Source organism: Prionailurus bengalensis, chromosome A2, assembly GCF_016509475.1.
Source record: "Prionailurus bengalensis isolate Pbe53 chromosome A2, Fcat_Pben_1.1_paternal_pri, whole genome shotgun sequence".
Classification (NCBI taxonomy): Eukaryota; Metazoa; Chordata; class Mammalia; order Carnivora; family Felidae; genus Prionailurus; species Prionailurus bengalensis.
The window spans coordinates 151,940,489-151,946,626 of record NC_057348.1 but is presented as its reverse complement, the minus strand read 5'-3'; the positions used below and the strand labels follow the sequence as shown (position 1 = coordinate 151,946,626).

Sequence of the window (6,138 nt, the reverse complement as noted above, 5' to 3'; positions counted from 1 at the left end):
AAATCTCAAAAGTTCCTTCTTGAAATGTTGGGGGAAATTTGTTTTACACTTCGGAATTAGTAATGCAATACTTTTGTCACATCTGTACCAAAAATTTCCATCTATGTGTTATTCAAACAACCCCAGCTGTATTACCTTAGCACCGTTTCTCAATGAAACTTTATGGAAATCTAGAAAGCCACCCAGCGCAGCCTCTGAGTTTTACAAAGCCCAGAGTTTGAGCTACCTTAAGCCCCCAAAACTCTTGGGTGTCAAAGACATGTCACTAAATAGGTCACTAAAGGCACCAAGGAAGCCCAAAAAGGAAAAGCCCCCTAAAGGAAAGTGAAATTTAATTGGGAACCTTCAGACATCTGTCACTCTTTGTGACAAGCGCAAGAAAGGACTGCTCACATTTGTGACGCGCAGGTGGGACAGGACTGACAGCTGAAGAAACCGGAGCTGGGTGCAGGGGAGGGGTTTTGAGCGTGGGGAGGAATGAGAGTGTCCTTTTGAAGATTGGGCTTTTTCATCCCGAATATCATTAAAAAGCAAAACAAACAAAAAGCCTGGGGCCAAAATGGTATCCTCATATGCTATCAGCTGTCCATCGAAGCGACCCTTGCTACGGGGTGTGCACCCACCGAAAACACAGGTCAGGCATAAAGTTTGGAAAAGAGAGGTCGTGCTAAAACAAAAACAAAACACCTGCTAAAAAACAAAACACCGTTTCATCTCCCGGCTCCAACCCGGGCCGGGGAGAGCGCGGCCCCGGAGACTCCTGCCTTTAATGAGCTTCCCAATCAGCTCGCGAGGGAAAGGCGCGCTCCCTCCCTCGCCCAGCCTGCGTCCTCGCCCTGCCCGCTCCGCTCATCCCTCCCCTTCTCCATTTGCCTTCCGTTCCCTCCCCGGCAGGGCGCAGCGCAGGCAGAGGCAGGACCGGCTTCCCCGCGCGCCGGTCCCAAACCCCGCCGAGGGAGCCGCAGAGCGGAGGACCCGCCGAAGCGGGGACAGGGAAGCGGGACCCCCGGGGGCGTCACCGTCCGGGAGGGAGGGCGCACGCAGCAGCCGCGCGCGGGCAGCGGCCACCGGCACCCGGACCGAGCGCACAGCCTCGCCCCGTTCAACAAAGGCAGCCCGGGCGCGTGCGGCGTTCCCAACTCCAAGTAAGTGGGGAGCCGCGCGGTTCTCCGCGGCAGCCCCGGGCCGCGCGCCTTGACCGTCGCCCGCTTGCGCGGGCGCCGGCCGCCGCCGGCGCGGGGAGCGGGGAGAGGCTGCCCGGCGTCTTGGCTGGGGGAGGGGGGGGGAGGCTGCCTCCAAAACGGATTTGCTCCGGAGGACGCCAGCTGGGGCGCATCCGGGGGGAGCCGGGTCTGGGAGTCCGGGGGCCGTGGGTGAGTGGGCGGAGAGCGGCTTTGGCCGTGGGGTGCGTGCGTCCGGACAGTGTGCCCGCTTCCAGCTGGGGACCGTGCCGGGGCTTCGCGTTCCTGAAACCTGCCTTGGGAGGTGTGTCCGTGGCGGCCTTTCTCCGCTGGCACCTGGGCTTGCCAGCTGCGGGTTCTCCGCTGGCTCTTGTGGGTACGGGCGGGGCTGCTGCTCCCAGCCCGGGGGACCTTTAGAACCTGTCCCCGAGCAGCGACGCTCCTTGTCCTGACCGCCCGCCCGCCCAGGACCGGCCCTAGAAATGGTCAAGTCCAAAGTTTAAAAGGCACACCTTAGACCCGGCTCTCAGTTGAATGCTGACTTTAATAATAACTGCCTTGTTCACAGGCACTTGAACTTGGTGGTTCACTCCTGTAAAGCTAGGGTGTATTTTATTTTACGAAATTTCCCGGATCCTTACTTTTCGAGTTGATGTTTTCTAATTAACGTTTTGAAAGCAAGAAATGGATTCCTCTCCTTCCCTCCCCACTTACCATACAAAACGTAAAACTTGCTCTCTTGAACACACACACACACACACCTTTCTCCTCAACGAAACACACACACACACACACACCTCTATACACATTTTGCTGTTAACTCCTTTCTCTGCTAACAGCTGCTTTGTAAGTTTGGGGATAGGCTGGAAGCATAGCGGTGGCAGGGGGTGGGGAGAGGTGGCGGCAGACAGGCGAATGGACAGTGGGCTGGTTATCAAAGTTTCCCTTTTAGCATCCTTCATCCTGGTAGGCATTTTGCTTTAGCAGCTTGAGAAAGGTGGTGTGCGTGTGCTGGCGTGACTGGCCTGGGAGGAGATTCGGCAACTGTGGAGAAAAGCTTTCCAAGTAATAACATCATGAAGCACCGTCTTGATCCCAGGCCAGCGTGAAGTTGATTCAACGGCAGAGCCCGCTTAGCCTAATTGATAGGTGGAGATATTACGAGGTATGGGTAGGGAAACAAAAGAAGGGTCTCCCAACACAGAAAATAAAGCACGAATTTTCCATCGCCCTTGTGTATGTTTGTAAGTAAATTATACACTTTAAAGCCCAGAGCCTTAAAAAAACACTTGCAGTCCCGTGAAGTTCAAAGGAAATAAGAGGGGATGTCGCTTTCCCCCCCTTTTTGTGATATAAGCTACCTTAGAACGGCAATGCTCGTACTCTCTGGATGAAACTAGAGGATGAGATTTTTTTTTCTTATTTTATCTTAAAAACCACCCTTTTATTTTAACATCTTACTAAATATTTTAATAGCCACCGTGATTCTGTGCTATAAGCAACTTCCGCGCTGTGAGTTCTCTAACTGTACCTTACATCTTCGGAAGGCCAGCTTTCTTCCCCTACTGTTTCCGCACGGCCTTTAGGACAGTTTTCACGTGTCATCAGTGAAATCGATGAGGAACACCCTCCCCTGAAGCCGTAGGGGGCCATAAGGTGCTCTGTTTCAGCTGGTCACTTGTGGAGACAAGCGCCTTGCATTTAGGAAGCCAGAGCTGTGTTAATGACCAGTCAACATCCCGTTACCATATAACTCGTATTACCTGACATTTAAATGAGGTATTATAGCGAATGAGCATGATTTAATGGTATGTAGAGTATAACATCTATATCACATAATAATACATGGTTCTGTGGGTCCCTAGACCTCTTTCCATGATATTTGGAGTAATAAATTTACAAATTTATTGACAACTTCCACATACCTTATTTGGTCTTTACATACAGCAGGATACTTTTTTTTTTTTTTTTTTTTGGAGCACGCAAGTTGGGGAGAGGCAGAGACGTCACAGAGGATCGGAAGTGGGCTCTGTGCAGACAGGCTGACAGCAGTGAGCCCCCTGTGGGGCTTGAACTCAGGAACCGTGAGATCATGACCTGAGCTGAAGTCTGAGGCACTAGGGCAGCCAAATGAACCGCCCCCCACAGGTGCCCCCATACTTTTCTTTTTTTAAAATGCATTTTTTTCTCACTCTAGTAAAGCCAATGGCCTTGTTTGAATTTTCATGAAACTTGATCATTGGAAATAACCTGAGAGAAATAAGGTCCCCAAATAGTGTAATCGCTCTCATCACGAAGATCAGTCTTAGAAATGGAATAGTTTAAGTTTAAATGTTTTTCTTTTCCTTTGAAGATACTCTTGCTTTCTCATTTAAGTGACTTCTCACATGGATTCTGATCCCAGTTCTGTTTGACGTGTGTTTTTTTTTTTTTTCTGTTGAAAATTTTCTCAGGAGACTGAGTTTAGTTGACCTGCTCACCATGGCATGTGTGGTAAGCTAACGGCTGATTGAGGTCCAGAAGTCAGAATTCAGGTTCTCCAAATGCTCATGCTTTTAATACAGTGGTCTAGGGGTAAGGGGAGATGTCCTTGACTTCTCTCCTGAAGGTAATGTCCAAATTGAGAGCACCCAAGGGGCCCAGAGAGCAAGCTTGGTCTACACCTGAGCACAGCTCATAGCTTTTTCTGGAGCCTCAGCAGAGTCCAGGCTCTCCAATGATGCTGTTCCATTGCTGGAAGGCTGAACGAGGCTTCTCTAAAAAGTTAAGGAATATTTTCTCCTTTGACTACACTTCTAATGAATCATCAGAAGAATTTTTGTCTTCTCTTGGCACAAGGCCATGCCATTGCCCTGGGGTAAAATAATATGCAGATATGGATCGTCTCTTTGGGAGCTTTGCCGGCTTTTTTCTCTCCAGAGTCAACTAGCCTGAGCAGAATTTGGACCACAGCCTTACTTTGGAAAGTTGTTTTTCATTCTTGATGTTTATGGCCAATTCAAGTTTCCATCCTTCGAGCCATTTTTCCATGCACCTCATGCCATTCTTGTATGTGGCATAGTTTTTGCAGTGTCGTACGATCTTTCTAGAATGTCAAATATAACAAGCCTTTTGTTTCAGTTTTAGTATTTGGTTAAAAAAAAAAGTTAAAATTCCTGTGGTTTAAAAGAGTAGCTATAATGTAACATTATCAGAGGGCATTATATATATTTATGGTAACATGTGGATTTGATTATGAAGCTCACATTTACCACAGATCCCATTCTTTCTTTCTTTTTTTTTTTTTTTTTGAGAGAGAGAGAGCATGAGTGAGGGAGGGCAGAGAGAGGGAGACAGAGGATCCGAAGTGGGCTCCACGCTAACAGCAGAGTCCAATGTGGGGCTTGAACTCACCAACATGAGACCTGAGCTGAAGTGGTCAGACGCTTAACCTACTGAGCCACGCAGGCACCCTCATGAGTCCCATTCTTTTTTTTTTTTTCAACGTTTATTTTTTTGGGGACAGAGAGAGACAGAGCATGAACGGGGGAGGGGCAGAGAGAGAGGGAGACACAGAATGGGAAACAGGCTCCAGGCTCCGAGCCATCAGCCCAGAGCCTGACGCGGGGCTCGAACTCACGGACCGCGAGATCGTGACCTGGCTGAAGTCGGACGCTTAACCGACTGTGCCCCCCAGGCGCCCCCCACGAGTCCCATTCTTAAGGGTAGGCAAGGAATACAGGGAAGAGTTCATGCCTGAGATATTTTGAGAAATAAAATGTAATTTCTTCTACTGGGATTTATTAGCCATTTCTTCACGGTGGGTTTAGGTAAAGTGACATCTTAAAAAAAAAAAAAAAAAGCCTCCTAATGTGTTTCCTGAAAGCAGAATTCTTAGATTCCTAAACTTCATACTTAGTAAAAAAAAAAAAAAAAAAAAAAAAAAAAAAAAAAATTGTATATTAATCTTAAAAAAAGTGAGTCCTAGTAACTGACACTGTGCTCTCAATTCTAAGAACTGTGTTTACCACAAACCGAAATGTTACTTAGGAGACAAACAGAATGCTGTATTCCTAACCTGTTGCTTCCACGGCTTCCAACTTTAGCCCTTCCCCTTCCCGCCCCCCTCTGGCTCTCACTTCTCCTTTTCTCCTTTTCATTGATCCTGTTGTCCTCCTTCCCATGCAACAAGCCCCACGATGTCTTGCTCAGTTCCTCGGCCGTGTCTGCGGTGGCATATACCCATTCATGTACCTGTGGATCCGGAAGGGTGGCCCGTATCTAGGGATGCATGGAAAAGCTGGGCGTCGCTGGAGGAAATGTTTACGGTTTTCTGATCTGGTTCCCTCAACATTGTTCTCGGGGCCAGTGTGCTCTCTGGGCACTTCTGGGCGCTTTCCGTTTTGACTAAGACCCTGGCTGGGATCCGCGTGTGCTTTCGTCACTGCTCACTAGCAGAGGTGTTGGCTTCATTCTCCTCTCGGCTTCTCCACTTCTGCGGAGCGAGGATTCCTCGATTCCTCACCTCCCTCCGCCCGGGGCCTGCCTCAACCATGCAGTGTTGACTCGCTCCTCTGGCAAGTCAATTTAACAGTAATAAACAACGTTTTTATATACAGGCTGGATGCCTAATACCGTGCTAGACAACGTAAAATAAACACCACGCAGAGGTTCTTTTTTTTTTCTTTATTTTTTTACGTTTATTTTTGAGAGGGAGAGCATGAGCAGGGAGGGGCAGAAAGAGAGGGAGACAGAGGATCTGAAGCAGGTTTTGCATTAGCAGACTGACCCTGGTAACCCCGATGTGGGGCAGGAACGCACAAACCGAACCTGAGATCGTGACCTGAGCTGAAGCCAGAGGCTCTACTGGCTGAGTCACCCAGACGTCCCTCCAGAGTTGCTCTTCTTTAGGGCTTACAGTTTTACAATTCCAAACACTTTGTGTATGGAAATCATGGTAATTGATGAAATCCTGTAT

The 6,138-nt window shown here is 48.7% G+C and overlaps 1 protein-coding gene across 1 annotated transcript in view; it reads left to right on the top strand.

Moving 5' to 3' along the window:
• Nucleotides 1–877: 877 nt before the first annotated feature.
• PTN (pleiotrophin) overlaps nucleotides 878–6,138 on the top strand; it is a 102,794-nt gene continuing 97,533 nt past the window's right edge. The window contains exon 1 of the mRNA XM_043589663.1: nucleotides 878–1,145. The gene's annotated coding sequence lies outside the window, so the exon portion shown is untranslated. The remainder of the gene's footprint in view (nucleotides 1,146–6,138) is intronic.